Here is an 18,618-nt window from a genome sequence, read left to right on the forward strand (position 1 = left end):
TACCCTGGACTTCAAATAAGATGTTTAATCAGCCAGTGGAAGGAGCACTGGATAGAAGTTTTATCTACACTGCACTTATTCAATAGGATTGAACTCATGTGACTCACACACAAAGTTGGGGTGCAAACTAGATTACTCTAGAACATACCTTGGTGGTCACTAAGAAGCAGAGAAAGGTTTCTTGAAAGTTTATTGTGCAAGAAATAATAGAAATTGCTTTCTGTGTATTATCTTATTTAATCTTCAACCCTGAAAGACTCAGGCCTGTTTGAATTTTCCTAGAATCATTAGACTGGTCCTTTTTAACTCTAAGTCTCACACTCCTACTAATTCACAGGACACTCATCCTGCTCCGCTGTGCTCATGTCTAGTTGGGTGCTAGAGTGAGCATTCATTCATACATGAAATCAGAGGGCTGACTGTTCTGGTTTGAAATCGCCCTCCAAAGGTCAAGAGCTGGAAACTTCATGTCCATTGTAAGAGTGCTGAGAGGTGGGGCCTTCCTGATAAAAATATGAATGTGGGCCCCTTCTCTCTCATTAGTACACATGTTCTCTTGCCAACCTACCTACCACCATGGAATGATGCATGAGACGACCCTTGCCAGATGTAAGTACCTTGACTATGAACTTCCCAGCTTCCAGACCTGTAACAAGTAAATCTCTGTTCTTTATAAATTACTCATCTCAGTCTGTTAGACCAGTACAAAACAGAGTAAGACCCTAATTAAATTTCTTTAGGGGCATGCAAACATGTAAAAAATTCTTCTGAAAATACTGATGTAAGAGGTTCCCAGTGAAATGTGCCAGGCTCTATAAAATACCATGGAAGCTACAAAATTCTGATTATGAGGACCCCTGGTGGTGTGAGTGTTTGAACAATGATTGAGAGACTGTAATTGGGAAGTAACTGTTATAACTGCCATTTGGGCCTTTCCAGGGGAGATTTTATAATGGTGATCTATCTGGGAACTTCCTATGCAGAACAAACCACTCTATGACAAAAGGCAGTTACAACTGTCCTATCTTTTGTCTCCAAGCAAGTTCCTGGGCCTCTTGTCTTCCTTTCAAGAGGTGCTGCCAATGCTGAAAGCTGAGGCTGCCACACCAGAACAGCTGGAAGACAGTCTCCCCAGCACCTCTGGTTTGAATCATGCCCTATGGGCTTTTCTTTAGTTTCAAACCGGAGCTCTGAACCACACGAAGAGGTGCAGAACAGAGGCAGCCTCCTCCCCTTGCCTGTTCAGAGATGGTTTTCTAAAGCACAGGTGTCTCCCCAGGTACACAGGTCTCCTGGGCCTCTGGGCAAGCAAAGGCAACATGAACTTGTATGGTCTGACCCGGAGGAGGAATGGCCATCACACTGAAGAGAGTGGTACGTAATGTTTTGAGGCATAAGTCAGGCCTGATAAGGCCAGGGATACCAGAGAGACCACAGTATTGACCAACGCATCATTGGACTTGACTTATGATAATTTCACCTTTTATTAATCAGATGGCAACTAGCTCGGTTTTTAAGCCTTTCTCTGAGGACTCTGATCCTTGGGATTTGCCAACTAAACTTCCAGGTACTTCTAGATGTAACATTCAGATCAAGAACTTTCAATAGGAACCTCAAAAATGATTTGCTCCTTCACTTTCAAATGGATATAACACCATATATTTGAAGGAACTACAGATTTTCAAATTTTGTTTTTATGTCTTCTGTACTTGGTGCCTGGCCTAGGGTAGAACAGCGCACATAGAAGAGGCACACTTGGCTTGTGTAAGTAGAGAGATGACTATAAATTGGGGCCTCTCTACTCCATGTAGATATTTTTAAATGACTAAGAATTTTCTCTATATTACCACTACATGGTGGCTTAAGGAATTACCTCAGTAGACTTTTGCAGGAAAACTATGGAGTTACCAAGGGACATAAATCTTATAAATGTTTCTGAGTGACTTTTAAAATCACTCATAAAGTAAAACATTCAACTATGTAATAAGAACAGAATTACATTTTTTAAATGAGTAGTAGGAAGATTCCTTTAGGAATCAACCTGGGCAATGAGATTTTCCTAGTAGTAAAAGATGTAATAGAAATATGTAAGCTTTATGAAAAGAAACAGAGAGAGAAGTCATGGTGTATTCATTGGAGAAATGTCAAAAAATGATGAAAAAGAAAATTAAAATTGCACACAATTTTGTCACCTAGAAAGCAGATTGTCAACAGATTGGTGAATATCATCTTAATCAAGGAGAATTCCTGAACACATACACATAACCAAGACTACCATAACAGCTGTGGAATCGCTATTTGAAGATTTTGCTGTAGACATTTTCACATACCTTTCAGTTTTTATGCCTGTCATCACTTGGTGGACTTCACCAAGTGACACAACCCCTTCTATGAAATGGACACACCATTTCTTATCCTTAAAGTTGCTTCATCCCCTTTCCAAATTATTAGGCTGTTGTGGAATCAAAGTGAGTTTACAGAGATCTAGCAGGGTGCTATATGTAGAAGAGGTGCCTTGCAGAGGTCAGCTAGAACAGATAGTTGCATGTCCTTTGAAATACTTTAAACATTTGGATCTCAATTTCTTTGCCTGTAAAATAAAGATGGGCAGACCCGAGGATCCTTATTGCTATTTCTAGTTCAGATAGGCAGTGACTTTTATAATTCCATTATTCTTATCATTGGTGGTATTGAACACTCACACACACATATCCTAATACATCTTTGGGCTGATGGGATCATCTCAACTCTGGTGAACATGCAGCACTTACTCAAGTGCTGCTGTGACATGGTAGAAATTTTCCATTGCACATCAGTTATGGATTAGGTTGAACACTGAGCTCCTGAGGCTGAGGCATAGAATAATGAATGGTAAACTGCAAAGCCTGAGCTAGAGGAAGTTATCCACAGTCAAGGATTAGCAGGTGTGGTGAAGCCCTTACTGGAGGGTGGTTGCCACCCTGTTAATGATGTGGAACGTTAGAGCCTCAATCAAGCAGGCTAGGAGGGTAAAATTCCAAACTGAAGACTATTTCAGGACTCTAAGCCCTAGGATGTTCATTGAGCTGAAACCCTCAGTAATCAGCCAGGTATCTCCCTTTGCTGGTCAAGGCGGAGCAAAACTCTTTGCAAACATCTCTCCTTTGAGACCCTAAAGAACAGCAATACCCAAACTTATGTGTACTGCTTTTGAGAGGAGAGAACAATGGAGCCCAACCAATGCAACTTGAACTTTAGACACTAGGCCTCTGGCTGAAGACAATCCTAACTGCCTGCCCCATTTCCTTCTTTCCTTTGTAATCTTAGGCAACACGGGAAGAGAAATGAAGTGGCTCAATTTCCTCATTAGAGTCAAAGAGAGTAAAGCTGAATGGAGTAAGCAATAATACACGAGAAAGTCTCAAATCTCATGGCTCATTGAATTCAGCTTTTGCTCCTTTGTGTAGAAGGAGAAAACAACTGAGGCTTGTATGTCAGAACTGAGCTGATATCTGCCCCAACTTAACACTGTCTGCCAACCCTTTTGTGCCACTTCTAAAGGCTCTAAATAGTCTTTCTTCTGTCATGAATTCAAACAAAGGAGCATCTCACAGCCCGTTTTATTAAGGCCATCTTCTCTAATATCTGATGGTGGCCAGTACCCTGCAATATTTACACTGTGGGCACGTCCATGCCCCATCAGTCTTTCAATGTATGTGAAAGTGAAATTATGGCTCATAGGAATCCATCTAATGAGGACACAGCCCTCAGGTTTCACTTAAATTTCACTGAAATGTAACCATGAATTTTCCTTTTTAAGTTTCAGTGTTTGTATGTAAATGGAAGTATTGAAACAACAAGATACCATTCAAAGTTTTAATTTTAGTCTCTTGCCTCAGATTTAATTTTAAATCTTAAAGTATGCACAAAATGGCATCTCTTTATTCTTACAGCGGTATAAAAGAGATGTGATTTATTTTCTGTAACATGCAGGCACTACTCCCAAATTAGTTGTGTTGAGTTCTGGAAATGGATTTGTTCCTTCACCAACCACCCTGTGCCTGCAGGTTCCTGCTCTGGATTTCTCTGTGCAGTTATCATGTTGAAAGTCTGCAGGCTCATCAGATGCTTGTTAGTCCTCCAGAGACCATCTACCTTGAGTCAGTCTCCAAATTCTGAAATGCCACCTCTCACTGCATGATTAGTTCTCAGTGCAAAAATATCTTTGATCAACTTGGTAAGACTCAGGCATAGTTGAAAAGGTTTGGCTTCTTAGACACAACCTCATAGATTCTTCCACTTCCTTCTTGGTTGGTTCTTGGATCAACTGTTCTTTGTTCTTACAGAGACAACAATGAACAAATACAATGTATGTGTGTGTGCATGTGAGTATTCTCCTCAGTTGTGCTACAATGAGTTTGAGATGGAAGCAATACCACTCCTTTGCCTTTCTGATCCTAATGAAGCTCCCCCCTCCTTTAGCATACATATGGAGAGAACTCTAAAAGCAGAAGGGATGGATACTGACAATGGAATTTTTCATCAACCTCAACAGTTATGTTGACCTCTGAGTAATACTTTAGGTAAGGCAGACTGTGGGATGTTAGAGAAACTGTATTAGGAAGTCACTTATGTCACCTAAATTTTGAGAGTGACTTCATATGCTATTTGCAGAAGGGATTTAATTTTATACACAGGTAAAATCTGCAGTACTCTAGCTTTGGTACTTACTGTCATATGTGAAATTGCAAGCTAGCCTGGGTAACCTTATCATTGAGTTTCTATTGTCAATAAGAGAAAGTTCTCTGCTTTGCTCTGATTTTGGCAATGTTATCAAGTTTTATCAAGGTCATCTTCTCTACCATTTCTCCCCCTCCCCCTCCTTCTTCTTCTTTCTCTCTCTCCCTCTCTCTCTCTCTCTCGCTCTCAACTGGGGAGTGAATGCAGGACCTCACTCATATTAGGCAAGTGTTCTACATCTGAACAACATCCAAAGCTCTTTTCACTTTTGAGATGGTGTCTTGCTAAATTTCCCAGGCTGCTTTTGAACTTGTGATCCTTCTGCCTCAGCTTCCTGAGAAGCAAGAACTACAGGCGTGGGCTACTGGGCTTCGCTTCATGTATTCCTGTGTTGCGATTAGAACATTCACAATTAGAGGATAAAGGAAGAGACTTAGATTTCAGATGGAGATTTTAACCTGTTTTGTAAGGTATTCAAACTTCAACAGTCTTTTTCTTCCAAGTTTGGGCTTTGTCTCTGTTCTTCCTGGATAAGCTTATTCAAATCCACACATATTTATTGTGTTATTTTTTCTCTATAAATGTGCTCTATCAATATGCAACTAGAAGTGACATGATTCTTACCTTAATGATATTCATAGTTTGAGAATGTCAAAAATATTATTATAATGTGATGCAATAAATTTGTTTTTTTTTTGTTCTGTACTTTTTAGTCATTTATGCTTCATATGGATGGATTTTTACATAGTGTTTGATACAGCAGAGGTCCTAGTTAACTCAAAAACATGTATTCCCACTTACACCTAAAGTAAGTCTGCTTGTGAATGGAAAGTACATTACATAAAATTGGTGCTTAGAAAAATATATATTAAAGAACAAATAAATAGATATACATCTAACTATTGCATCCTGAGCCTTATGGTGCTTCAGTTAATAGGCAGAGGAGATGGAAACTATGTGAAAGGGTTTGGATGTAAGTAATTGAGAACAAAAAAGAGGGCTTCATCAGCCCATACATCCTCCAAGCCCAAGAGGGACCACAAGACTATAGGAGAAAGTTGAACAATGAAACAGAGACACAGGCTTCAGTGCACAAGTAAAAACAAATATCCTTCTAGGGAAGGGGAGTCTTTCGTCCACTTCTGCATTAATCACAACCATGATGTCACATCATAAGGTAGCAGGGACCTCTGGATCCCTTTGGCACCAGAAAGACTTGCTATTTTTCAGGTATCAGAGGAATGACATTAAATATTCCTATTGTTATAACACTTGGCACTAGATACTGGGCATGAGTGAGACACTATTTCCAAAGTAAATCAGGTGCATCAAGTTCAAGTGAGGAGTGAATGCTCAGAAATGTCTGAGGAGGATTTAGAAACAACATGTGCTGCCAGTTGTGGGGAATTTTTAAAATCGTTTTAGTTTGGGATTTAATTTTTATAAAACAATTACATTTTAATTCATACCTAGGCCACAGGAGAAATTTGATTTACTATACATGAATTCTAAACTCCTTAGGTACTGCATTCACAGCTTATGATTTTCAATATTCTTCAGAATAAATTCAACAATTTCAGATATAAGTAGGCATTCAGGAAAGGCATAGTTTTTCAAAGAGGGAGAAACCCAAGAGAGGATTTAGTATCTCTCTTTGCTGAAATGTTTTTCAACAAACTGGTCTGAAAGTATAAATCATCTCATAAAATAAGGAAAATATTAGTAGATTTGTCAACTAGTGTCTGACAATACATGAGCACCTGTAGGCCAAACTGGCTTGGGCAGAGATGATGTTGGTTTTCCTTTCTACTTCTTTATCTTTGTTACTATCTGCCCTCAGCCAAGGGTTTCTACAGAGGCATAGAAACTACAGAAAGTTCTTGCTCAGAAAATGTTTCTTTCGATCATAGAGAAGCTATAAAAAGATGCTACAAGCTTGAACTTTGACTCCTGAGTCTACTACTTAGTACGTGTATGATCTCAGCTAATTTACTTTGCTTTTTTATGCCTCAGCTACATCATTTATAAATGGCAAACATGACACCACCTATTTACATAGAGCACTGTGAGATCTAAATGAGATAATCCAAGTGATGCACTTGCAAACTAGAACTGATACTGCTCAATAAATGTACATCCAAATTGTCATTAATTGTGCCAAAGTTCAGTGCTCCCTGGATACAAAGAGACCTTTACTCTCCCTTGTTCATTACATTTATCACACATGCCTATGTGCATAATCAAGAGAGCAACAGAAAAACTGAGGTTGTTTCTGAAAGAGTCTGTGAAGAATAAGCACAGAATCCCATATTCAAATGTGTGGTCTCCAGGGCCTCCTGATGGGAGTCAGTTGTCTTGGCTTCCATGTCTGCACAGGAGATAAGAGCATCCAGGGGCCATGTCTGACAGCAGAAGGCAGCAGACTTTATCCCTTCCAATGTAGCTTCACCCACTCAAGTGGAATGAATTGACTTAATATGTTTTTTCTCTTCCTGAGAGAAGAAGGCATGAATTCACACATCTTAGTACCAGGTCACCCAGTCTGTTTTTATTTTCCCATGTCAGGCAGCCCAATGTGAAATGCCTGATAATTATTGTTATTTGGAAAGCCAGATGGAATTGAGACAGGGCCATGCCCCTCAAGTGTGTTCTCATTTGTTCAAAGGTCTGAGCTCACCAGGAGCCAAAGGTCTTACTTCAGAGAGTGCTCTACTATGTTCTAAGAAATGGACCAACAGAATAAACATCTACTACTTCAAAAGAGATACCTTTTGGTGAATCATATTCAGGTTCCATGTGTCTCTGGGTAATATACAATGCAGGTAAACAGAGTAGAGGGTTGGTCTAGGAAATGAATTCTTCCCTAAGAATCCAACAGAGATTTTTTTTTTCCCCACAAAGATCTAAAGACAAAGTACTATATTTTGTTTGATTTTATATAGTATTTGTTAATGTGCTCTAAACCATAGATTCTTTATGCCCAGTGGGTTGTTTCCTTTAAAAAAAAAATCTTTGTCAAACTCAAGGTCATGAGGATACTCTTGTTTTATTTTAGAAAGTTTGGTTTTACCTTCCAAATTAGAATGACAGTCCAGTGAGAATTATTTCTCATATTATGGGAAGACATAGGATAGTCAATGGCCTCAATATCCCATGTAAATATCCAATGTTGCAGCACCATTATTGAAAAGACTATGATTTGTTTATTGATATTTATGTATTTGTTACTGAAAAAAATATATATATATTCATTCTTTATAAGTACACATACTCATATATATTCATTTCATTAGATAATACATAAACATATATTTTTATATACCTCTGTTTCTTGACTCTGTTCCATTTATAGACTCTAAGAACATTCTTAGTCACTATTTCTTCAGAAGTGATGCTTGCTCCTAATGTCCCTCTTTGCTAGGCCTATAATTCCATCTGTGTTAGACCTACCTATCATTTCATCATTTTCTACCATTTTTTTTAGTTGTATATGGACACAATACTTTATTTTATTTATTTATCTGGTGCTGAGCATCAAACCCAGTGCCTCATACAGGCTAAGCACGTGCTCTACTACTCATTTCCTTTATTTCTTATATTATTACTATTATTATTATTATTATTATTATTATTATTATTATTATTATTATTCCTTTTTAGCTAACACTTTCTGTCTGGTCTTATTTAGGAATCTGAAATCCAAGCTTACTATATAGTATAATATATCAATTGACAAAGTTCTTCAAGAGAAATATAAGATAAAATATTGTACTAATCCCATCGAATCCCTCATCTCTTGAGAAGAGAACTTAGCTTCCCAGTCTTCTTGATTTGGTTTGCTGAAGCTAATCTGTCATAGCCTCAGGCAGAAGTCCCCACAGAATTTATTTATGTGAAATACAAGCGATTCCAATTTATCTAAATTAACTTGTATAATTCTAGTCCCAATACATGATTTTGGGGAAATCTCAGTATTTACAATATTGGTCTTGAAAGGCACTCATTTAGGAGTATTAGGAAAAAAGTATTAGATTAAAGCACTGGTTTTTAAGTATCCCTTGGACCAGAAGGAAAAGCATCATCTAAGCCACGGTTTCAAACTCAATATTCATTTATCCCAGAGGAACAAAAATACAAATAATTTTGATGTAACCTGACACAGCAATCCTAATTACTTCACCTTTTTCTTTCAAGTCATGCCCCAGAGCCTATAATTTTGTTCTCTCCTTATTTTTCCTCTCCCAAAAACACTGACATTGTTTTTGTTTGTTTTCCTCCAAGCACAAGGCATAACCCTTGAACTTGCTCCAAAAAGGAATTCTTAGGCTCCATGCCAACTCTCCAAATAAAAATCTTTGGGGATGTGACCAAAACACAGCATTTGAACCTGCTCTCCAGGGGAGTCCATGCATGTCAAAGACCTGAAGCCAAGAACTGTCAGAAGAGGAAACTGGAAGGCAATGGTATATATTTAATATTGACTTTTAAAATCCCTTTTTATTTGTTTGGCCCAGTACAGTGCTGGGCACATTTTAGCTTCCTCCAAAATATGGTTGAAGGTAGGACTGCCTGGTGTAATAATTGAAATAATGTAATGAAAGTACTTATCCTTGGGAGGCCTTCTTCTTCATTTACAAGATGACAAAAGCCCTGTGTGCATTCTAAACCTCATAGGAGAAACTTCATTTTATCTGCCATCTATGTAGTCAGAAATTTCAGACAACCATAGTTTGGCAAAAAATAATTGATGCTCACAATGATATCCCTCAGGTTCTACCAAAATACAAGCTCCCAACTGTCAAAGATATTAGACTTGGTGATGTTTCGATTGGCCTTCGTGATGTATGTTTGACCAGCCTGTTTCCTTTGGAAACAAAACAAAACAAAACAAAAAGCCAAGAAGTGAGGCTGAGAGGGCAAAAGCATTAGCATCTTTTAGGTTGGTGAGTATATGTGTGGGTTAAATTACTCTAAATACTGTTAATGTATCCTGAGAATATATTTTGCTGAAAGTGCCAATAAAGCAAAGTTAAAAGACCAAAAAACAACTGCATCAAAAATGAGAAGGTTAAAAAGGATACTCAAAGGAAACTATGCTTTGTTAGAACATAATCACCAGCTCTAGAAGGTTAGAGGAAGACAGGAATCAGCCTACCTCTTCCAGCTGCACCATGAGATGACATTGTGCCCCTGTTCTGCAGTCAGCTTTCCATCTGCAGTGATGATCCGGAGCCCATGAGGGGCCTTCCCTGGACACTTCTGTGGTTTGGCGGTGTACTGTTCTCGCACGCCATCAGTGCAGTTATTGGAAACCACCTTTCTATACCTAAAAGGAGAAAAGCTCAAGTTGTCATCTAGCTCTTGACAAAGTAGATCACTCCCACGATTTTACTACACTGAGCTGCTTGGCCCTGAGGGTCATCAGGGCCATCAACCACCTACCTTCCCTGTTACTCTGAGCATTAGGGCTGATTCATATCTAGCATTCAACAGAGATAAATAGAGAGAAATAATTGGAGCAACAAATTGTTACCTATTATTTGCATCTTAATTGACTTCTTTGATTCATCAAATCAACTGATTAATCACTTCTTCATTTTGGAACTGTAGGAAATACACACAGTGGAAGACATTGTCCCTACACTAAGTCAAAAATCAGGATGAAGAGACATAAATCGATAATTAAGGAGATAATTTAAAGAACATATAATTAAGGACCAAAATGAATAATACAGTCCTGGGCATTTGTTCTAAGATCCCCGTTGATGCCTGAACTATGAATAGTAACAAATCTGATAAATACAAGCTTTTCCCTATACACATATGTCTATTAGAAAGTGTGATTTACAAATTAGATACAATAATAGATTAAGAACAATAACAATAAAAGAGAACAATTTCAATAATAGACTATAATAACATTGGTGTGAATGTGGTCTCTCTGTGTCTCCCTTTCTCTCTCCCAATATCTTACTGAACTCCCAGTATCTTCCTATGATGATGGGAGGTGAACAATGGCTACACGATGAGACGCTGTTAGCTGAACAACAAAGGCATTGTGATGTAGACTTAGGCATGGTTCACCTCACTGCTCAGAATGACACACAGTTGAAAACTAATAAAACATGTATTTCTGGAATTTTCCTTTTAACATTTTTTGGCTGCAGTTGACCATGGGTACCTGAAACTGTGGAATGTGAAGCTATGGATAATGGGGGACTACTGCATAGATGGCAAGGGAACTTACAGTTCAGAGAAAGGATGCTACAATAATGGCACAGTACAGAAAAAGCTGGCTAAATTTGGTAATTTCTAATCATTTCTTGAGAAAGTATACTGATTGAACTATTGAAACCTTACACCAAGGAGGCTTCAGTTTTTGCATTCTGAGTAAATCCTTCAAGCTTTTGCTTATTCTCATTTTAGCTCTAATAAAAGAATAAATGAATTATTTTACAAATATGTCCCTTTCAATTTATTAGAAATTTATCAGCTTCACGGTAAATTAGAATCTGTATATTCAGGATGACCAACCTTTAAGAACTTTGAGGTTCAGTATTACCAATTCATCTTTTTTTTTTCTCCCCTGAGGGGCTCAGCAATCCCTGTAGTTATATTTGATCTCTCAAATTCACTTTTCCAGCGTTAGTGGTAGAACATAAATTGGAAGAAATCAAAATATAGTAGACCAGAGGTTGGCAAACTTTTAAGGGGCCAGCTAATAAGCCTTTTGCTTTGTAAGCTATGTAGTCTTTGCACTACTACTCAGCTTGGTGACTATACCATGAAAAGTTCACATAGTACATGAAAGAATGGGTAAAACTAGGTTCCAGGAAAACTTGACAACACTGGCAATAGATTGGATCTATCTGAGCTGCAGGCAGTTTTGCAATTCATTTACATCTAGCCAATGTCCTTCCCTCTGTTCCTGAATCTCAGGATTGACAAGCTAAAAGCAGGGTTAAAAAATCAATGAGAAACTTGCAAAAGCACTTTGGACATTATGGATCAGCACAAAGGTCAACCATTAATACTTAACTCATGTCATGGGGTAGGTGCAAGAATTCCATGAATTAATGTACCCAGATTGCTGAAAACTGCCCTATCATTTAGCAAGTACTTGTGAAATGTTTTCAACTATTTTCAGTTAGTATTGTTATTTCTTTTCTCTGTTCACAAGCTTCATGGTTTCCAAATGCCCTCCAGATAAGTGCGAATCCTGTAATTCTTCACAGAAGCCCTCTACAAGATGATTTTATTCTACTTTTTCTGAAGTTTCTCCCCAGCCAGCTCACTCTGCTCCATCCAAAACTCTTTCTAATCTTCTTGAAACCACTTTTTTTCTTCTGCTCCTTCTGCTTCTGTGCCCTCTTGCGTGGCCAATTTGGATTATTTGTCCCTATAACACATCCTTTCTGCACTGCCTCTTTACAGTAGTAAGAATGACCCACCTCTATACTCTTAAAGAGGTCTTCATGATTCATGTAATAGAAATTCTTTGAATTGCATAATTTCACAGGATTCCTGAGAAATGAATAAACTTTAAAGCTCCTTGAGGGTCTCCTTGTGCTCAAATAAGCAGAGCTGAGAATCTAGAAATCCTCACTGGTGTAACTGTATCAGTTTACATGTTGACAAGCCAGCATAGCATCAGTTATTACTGCTGCCTCACACACTCCAAGCCCCTCACCCACCAAATGAGCAGTGCTGATCTCTATCCTAGGAGTCCTTGCTTCTCCTCATAATCTATCAACTAAGGAGTTAACACCTAGCTGACTGGGCAGCCTCCAAATTCCAGCTCCGGTACTTAGACCATTCTGCTGGGTCACTGTCATGCCTGAGCAATTTGAACATCAGCCTAGAAAAGAAATTCCTTTTTATGTTTTTATGGGTGTAAACTGATTATGAGAGAAAATAAAGGCAGGTGGAAGAGAAAAAAGGGGAAAAAAAACTCCCATGGTGCATACATTGGAGAATGATAACATTTTGGTAACAGCAATGGTAGCAAGAAAATGACCAGCAAAAGCCTCCGGAATAATCATGGCATCTCAGGGAGTTTAACTGTGCATTAGAAACTGCCTGCTGGTTTCAGAGGTGTGGCAGTGTGCAAACTAAAGGCAGGTTATGTTTTTTAATTGCATAGTATCAAGCACACCTGTGGCTCCATCTTGGCGAGCCGCACTAGAAGCACTGGCCCACCACTGCTACTGGCATCATGAAGTGCAGAGTATTTCTTTTGTTTGTCACCCCTTCTGACCAATCATGACCTCAGGTTCTCCCAAATCCTGCAGCAACAGGAGCTCTGCTTCAACCCAAAGCACGAATCTATCCTCCTGGGATTCTGCCACAGAGAAGGCTGTTGGTGATTTTTTTTTAAATGCTCATCAAAAACCATTCTGAAACCATTTTATTTCTTGGATGAAAATGGCATCACATTAGCCCTACCAGACCTGTCCCTGAAATTTAGAAGAAAATTGTGCAGAAATACCGAGTTAATTTATTCAAGTAAGCACACACCTGCTTTTTGCATTACAGAATGGTTCCATTTTCATCCCAGCAGCTGTCCCTGGGTCTGAGTTACATAAATGAATAATGCATTTAATATGTTATTAAATGGGGCTGCTACTTCCGTAATAACAAGTCAACTTGTGATTATGTTGGACCTGAGCTCTGGATATTACTGAGATGCATTTAGTTGGTAAAGCATTCTTCAATTTGCCAAGAAGAAAAGTGCTTTGTAATGGCAAGGGAGTCTTTGTACAATTACTAAAAAGGAAATATTCTGAAAATGTGCCTTTGATATTACCTACAGCTCATCAGTGGAGCCTACCTTATTACTCCAACACCCCCAGTTTCAGCCATTCTCCTCCTTCCTATCTTGAAATGACTCTGTCACCTTTTCCTTTTTACCCATACTTTCTTTCATTTTGCTTATGTGCTGCCTGGACAATTTTTTTAAAAAGATGAAGGCCATATTTTCTTTTTTGTGAGGCTAAACCTGGAAAGAAGCATTGTGAGTCTTCATACTGCAGATTTTTCTATTCAGCCTTTTTTATTTTCCCCTCTTGGGAATTTGGGGTGGTGTGGTCAGACTACATGTATTTATGACTATTCACTTATTAAGGTAAGAGCATTGTGTAAGCTCAGCAGATCTCAAATCTAATAATAACTGCATATTTATGGAGTACAATGTAATCAATATAGACATTGTAGAAAGATTCAATCAAGGTAACAAACATATACATCAAGTTATTTTTTGTGGTGCGAACATTAAAAATCTCTCTCTTTGAAAAATCTTAAATGCACGATATGTTGTTATTAACTGTGGTCCCATGCAGATCACTAAAACTCATTTCTCCAGTCTAACTACAATGTGTATGCTTTAAAGGACATCTCCCTTTTCACTATCATCTACCCACTATGGTAAACACCTTTCTCTTCTGATTCTATGACAGCAATTTTTTAAGATTCCACATGTAAGTGAGATCATGTGGTGTTTGTCTTCCTGTGCCTGGATTATTTCACTTGGCAGCATGTCCGCTAGTTCCATCCATGTTGTTGGAAATGACTGAGGGTCTTTCTGTTTAAAGACTTCTTAGTAGTCCACTGTGTATACCTCATTTCCCTTATTCATTCATCTACTAATGGACACCTATTTGGCTTCTATATTTTGACCACTAGAGTAACGTTGCAATTAATATGAGAGTACACCTATCTCTTTCACATTCCATAAGATGCAGAAATCTCACTTCTATCTGACCCTTTGAATCACTTGAGGGCATTTTATACATGTATGATGCCTAGGTCCTTCCCCTAGGAATTTGAATTTAATTGGGAACTTTGGACATCAGTTTGTTTTTGTTTTCACTTTAAGTCCCCTGGTGATTCTAGCTTGCAGCCAGGATTAAATGCCACTACCCAGGAGGTTAAAACTAGTGTTGTGGAACAAACTGTCAATTGTTTTTCATTCTATGTGGGATGCTCTTGCCTCCTCTTACACTTTGACTCATGCTTTGAAAAATAAGCCGAGAAATCAGGCTTTGATGTAAAGATGCATCTTCCTTTTTTTCATAGGAATTAGAACATGTAATGACCGAGGTAAACTGGAACTCTAGTTCTTGCTATACCCAGATGGATATTATTGCCACTGAGCGATGGTTTCCCATATTACTACTCACAATGAGAAAAAAATAAAATAATTTCATTTTGTGGATTGGACTATGTGCTTTGGTTTCAAGGGAAAACTCTGCTTTGTTCTAATGATACTGGACTTAATGAAGTAGGAAATAGAGCAAGCCTTAGGGACACAGAAGGGGGTTGGGTCTGGGTACAGTGTGTGGCTAAGACTTAAAATATTTCTAGACCCACTACTCTTAACAATGAGGAAAGAGCAACATGTTACGTTCATGTGTGTAAGTTGAAAGAGCTATATACCTACAGACCTCTGACAGCAGTAGTAGGGCTTAACAATGGAATAGAGATAGGTTTTTCCATCACTTTACTCAGAGAAACTGCCCCCATGAAAGCAGTGGCTGAGGAGTCCAGGTCTCCTCATCTTCAGTGAAAAGGGACTGTGCCAGACATCCAAGCTGACAGGCCTTACTGGTGGCTGGCTATATGTATCCCTTGTGTGTAGGTATATGCAGCTCAAAGATGCTTTAAGTGGAATCCAGGTGATAAGGAATGCTCAGGGATAGCAATGTGCCCATGAATCAACAATCATCCTATGCAAAATCCCAATAGCAATATTTAGAAAGTCCTTGGCTGACTAGGGAGGTCTTCCAAGTTCTTTATCTGAAGGCAAAATCACTCTCTCAACTTTTCCTTTAAACCAAGTAGGCAGACCTAGGGATAAGGGCCTGGAATGAGACAGAAGACCAAGTGAATGGAATAAAGTGGCTCTTGCATTAAGCAAGATGAAAGCACAAGTTATTTAATTTGAATAGTAAATGGAATGGGACTTCATTTTGAACACAAGCTTGATAAAATGGGGCATGTGGCCACACTTGACTAAATGGCTTAATATAGAGAATCATGAGAACTGGCTCATAGGATCCACAATCTGAGTCAATTCATTGTCAAACCGAATTATAGAAACATGTTTCCTTTTTTAGAACACCTGCAATCCAAGGAATCCTACTATTGAATCATTTCAGTTGATCAAGGAAATTTTAGAGTTAGAAGGCTTCTCAGAGATCATCTAATACCCTTGTTTTGCACATCAGGAAAAGGAGATAGCTTAGAGAATTGCACAAGGTCAGACAGAAAATGATTAGGAGTCCAGGGACTCTGGGCTAATTTGCTGTACTTGTGCCGCTTTGCCAGAGCACCTGGGTGAGAAACACTAATGCCAATTCTACCCATGTGGGTAGGAACAACCGTAAGAGGAAGTGGGTGTCCATGACTCTAATACACATCTTCTTCATTTCTCAATCCCTATGACTTCCCATGAAAAGATGGGAAACTTTAGCTAAGAAGCATACTCTGAGGAGTCAACTTCATATCAACAAGCAATTATTGTGTGTTCGCATTGAAACTGCAGAGTTCTTGGCTAGAAAACAGCTACACAGTCCCCTGCAGTGATCAGTCTATAAATAATGCAAGTGATTTCCTTTCTGTGGACTTTAAACACATGCACCACTTTTAGGGCCAATTATTCTCCTTGATGCACACTGACAAATTTCACTGAACAGAGATCAGACAGAACATCAAAATCCCCACAGGGCACCTGGAATAGAGTCACATGGGAAGAGATCACAGCTCACGATGTCCCTGGAAATAGCAAATTCAAGGGAATGGTACATTAGATAGGGGTTCAGTGTTACTATGGCTGATGTAGAGAGGAATATGTTTATAAAAGCCTGTTCTAAAACATTCAAAATGTATGTTAATAGTATGGAAATTGTTATTTTTCATAGAATTTAAGTCTGTATTTACTTTTGTTGGACTCACTAAATATTTTATATAGCGACAGAAATTAAACTATCATTTTAAAATTGTGCTTCATGAGGAAATATCCCCATCATATATTGATAAACTAACCCTGAGAAATAGTAAGAGTTGTCTTTGAACATTATTCCATGAGGAATTAATGGCTCCTATAAAGAAATTCCACAGACAGAAATTTCTACATGCACTTTAAAAAAAAATACATCTAGAAATAACTGCAACTTAATAGCAAGAAGAAATCTGTCCCTTGAGAAGATTATCTTGTTTTCTTAGAGCAAACCAACCCAGTGCCACTTTATTTGATATTTACAGAATCTTTTACTACTGGCATGAAACAAGCAATGTCCTAGTTAATTTAGCAACTTAAATTTGCAGTGTTTTCCTTGGTTCCAACACACTATAAACAAAATTTAACCATATGTAGGTATAACTCAGTGAGGCTGTGCTTGTGTATGTGCAAACTGAGATAATTATAGATACTGGTGGAGAAAAAAGAGAATGGATTTGAGGTTATTTCAGCATTTACATGCAACAGAATATGAAATTAACATGGTTGTCATTTTGTTTGAGCAAAAGAAACATGTTTAGCAGTCAGGTAAATGAGTTTTCTGGTAAAAATGGCAAGGAAGATAGACATGTGTTTGGTGTACCACAGTTCCATCACTTTCTAATTATGTGAGTTTAAGCGCCTATGGGGGTACTTCTTTTTGTTTTATAGACAGCATAGCAGAGGTTTAGATGAAAAATGTCCCAGATATGAGCATTGCAGTGACAACCAGGCATCAATACATATCTGGGCTACAGATTCACAATAAAAGAAAGTTCCCTACCCCTCTTTTTTTTCTCTACTCTAGAGAAACCCTTAGATGATAGCAATTGATGGTATTTATATTTTGTAATACATGTGCCCAGCATTCTGCTACATGCTTTCTATATGGTGTCACAGTTATTCACACTTGAAGGCAAATAGCAAAATGTAATTGGTTAAGAAACTAAGGCTCAAAGAAACTAAATCACTCATGAAAGATAACAGTCAATGGTAGCTTTGGATGGAAAACCCTCCATCATTTCATTCAAAAATCTCTCTCTTTTACACCATATGAAATATCCTTAATTATATTTCACTTTCCATCCAAGCAGGCAAACCCCTTACTTTTCATCTGGATGTGAAATGGCTTATGGATGTTTTAAGGGGCCAGAGGTGAACCAGGCAGGTAGCTGACAGTGGAAGACAGCAGGGCATTAATGACTCACTGCTCCAGCCCTGGACATTAGAAACCCTGATACCAGTGGACCAGGAGCCAGGATGGCGGCCCCCTGGAGGCACATTCTGTGCTTACTCACTTCTTTTTTAACCATCTTTTCTAAGTTTTAGCCAAAAACTGAAACAGAAATTGTGCAAACATTCATCTCTATACAGTGAAGCTGATAGACATTTTGGCATTTCCTCAAAAACTGCCTTTCTAGCCAGGTGTGGTGGTGCACACCTGATATCCCAGCAGCCTGGGATGCTGAGGCAGGAGGATCCAGTGTTCAAAGGCAGTCTCAGCAAAAGCAAGGTGTTAAGCAATTCAGTGAGACCCTGTCTCTAACCAAAATACAAAATAACCTATTACATTTTGCAATTTGGGATGTGGCTCAGTGGCTGAGAACCCCTGAGTTCAATCACTGGTACCCCTTGCCCCTGGCAAAACAAAAAACAAACAAACAAACAAAAAACAGCCTTTCTGTTGGCATATTAATAACATATTCAGGGATTTTTCCACCTTGGTGAAACCTGAGAACACTGCTCTCTACACACAGTAGTAAGCTGATTCTGAAATCAACCCTAACCATTTATACATTGAGTCATTCAAAACTAAATAAAAAGTAGGAAGGTCTTCCTGCTTGCTTCCAACTAAGCTCTCAGAATGGTGGTGCTGGGAGGTCTGCTTACTGCCCTGGACTGAC

At 38.5% G+C, this 18,618-nt stretch overlaps 1 pseudogene; it reads right to left on the reverse strand.

Annotated features, from left to right (window-relative positions):
- The window catches only part of LOC143387327 (VPS10 domain-containing receptor SorCS1-like), a 64,331-nt pseudogene extending 50,750 nt beyond the window's left edge, over positions 1-13,581 (reverse strand).
- Positions 13,582-18,618: the final 5,037 nt, after the last annotated feature.

The sequence above is a fragment of the Callospermophilus lateralis genome, unplaced genomic scaffold (assembly GCF_048772815.1).
Source record: "Callospermophilus lateralis isolate mCalLat2 unplaced genomic scaffold, mCalLat2.hap1 Scaffold_260, whole genome shotgun sequence".
Lineage (NCBI taxonomy): Eukaryota > Metazoa > Chordata > Mammalia > Rodentia > Sciuridae > Callospermophilus > Callospermophilus lateralis.